This window comes from Fukomys damarensis, unplaced genomic scaffold, assembly GCF_012274545.1.
Source record: "Fukomys damarensis isolate Sample0158 unplaced genomic scaffold, DMR_v1.0_HiC HiC_scaffold_27, whole genome shotgun sequence".
In the NCBI taxonomy this organism is placed as follows: domain Eukaryota; kingdom Metazoa; phylum Chordata; class Mammalia; order Rodentia; family Bathyergidae; genus Fukomys; species Fukomys damarensis.
This window is the reverse complement of record NW_022900939.1, coordinates 19,739,503-19,741,078: the sequence shown is the minus strand read 5'-3', so window position 1 is coordinate 19,741,078 and position 1,576 is coordinate 19,739,503. Positions and strand designations below refer to the sequence as shown.

The 1,576-nt window shown below is 52.4% G+C and overlaps 1 long non-coding RNA gene across 1 annotated transcript in view; it reads right to left on the bottom strand.

Moving 5' to 3' along the window:
* Positions 1–682: 682 nt before the first annotated feature.
* The window catches only part of LOC104870231, a 5,043-nt gene continuing 4,149 nt past the window's right edge, over positions 683–1,576 (bottom strand). Inside the window, exon 3 of the long non-coding RNA XR_782479.1 lies at positions 683–784. This is a non-coding gene — a long non-coding RNA (uncharacterized LOC104870231). The remainder of the gene's footprint in view (positions 785–1,576) is intronic.

Genomic DNA, 1,576 nt, shown 5'->3' with positions numbered 1-1,576 from the left:
CTTAGGGACCAGCAGCCCCTCCCAGAGGCATCCACAGCCCCACAGTCGCCCGCGTCAGCCACTTAGGCCTTTCTTCTCAGCACTCCCTCCTGGGTGTCCATTCTTTGACCAAATGTTTTTGATTTTACAGGAAGTCGAGCAAAGGGCTAATCTGAGTTTAATTTTTGAAGCAAGCCCTTTGATTTAATACTTATTCATTTAAGTAATTAATGCCTCTGAGTCCAGAGTCAGAATACATCTCAGTTTAGCTTGTCTCTCTCCTTCTATGCAAAGACAGACCTCACAGCACTCAGTACAAACCATTAATTTATACCGACTGGGACATTCCAAGGGCCCTGAAAGTTACCCTGGATGGCTTTGCAGAGTTCTCCATCAGAGCTGATGAAATCTCATTATAATGCATTCCTACTCCCAGGGCCCGGGAACCCAAGTGCCTGCCTGTCTAGCAAGGATCCCACTCACCATCCTGGTCCTCTTGTGGATATAGAATATCTGGGGTTTTGAGACATTTTTTTCAAACCCAGACTCCATTCATTCAATCAACATTTATTAGATACTGTCTGCCAAGCACAAGGTAGATCAACCTGCAGGAACAACTCTGGTCTCAAAGGAGAAAACACACAAACATAAGGTCTGTAGCAGTGAGCGATGTCTGAACCCAGACGGGGAAAGCAGCCCAGGGGTGGGACGTCCAGGACTCCTTTGGGCAAAGAGGGTCACCTGTGGGCCTTGGAGCGGGGAGGCGGGGGTGGAAGGAGAAGTTGCAGCAGTCTCAGAGGCCACCCTGGGAAGACAGTATTTGGAGAGTTTGAGAGGGATTTTTGCAGATCAGTTCCTGTGGGAAACATTTTTCATTACTCCTCCTCTTCCTCCTCCACCTTCTCTTCAATAAAGCACAGGATTTGCCCCGCTGTGTGTTGCCTGGAGCCCATGCCGGCAAGCGTGCCTCTCCAATCAGTTTACAGAGGGATTAGGTGTCCTACCACCCTGGTGTCAGCATCAGGACCATGACTCTGGACCCCAGAGCTCTGGGTTTGTGATGTGCGTGTGCCATACTGGGGGCTATTGCAGCTCCTTTGTGTTACCAGAGAAACCAAGTCCTGGAGATGGGCATCTCTAGGCAGGTGCACACCCTGAGGTACCCCCACCCCACCCCACAGGGGCTCCAGGGGCAGACTGCGCCTTGCCCGGCACTTTGGGATTTCATTCAGAGGCTAATGTGAACATGTGACCAAGTTGGACTTAAATAAAAAAGAGGGGTCAGGGGGTCCACCTCACTGTCCCCCATGCCACAGAAAGGAGGCCCTGCCTAGGATCCAAACTGGGACATGGCCAAGGACAGTTTTTCGAGGGAGAAAAGAGCTGCTTGTCCATATGGATGCAGTGGTTCCCACAGTGGGCCACTGAGACACATGAGGAAGGAGGGCAGAGGGACAGGTGCTGGGCAGGTCTAGGGGCCTGGCAGTCCTTTCTGGCCACAAGTCAGGCCTGCAAGCACTGCAGCAAGGAGGGTATTTGGGTCCTTGGCAGCTCACGGGGCTAGGCTCGCAGGACGCGTGGGGGGGGGGCTTTTCCC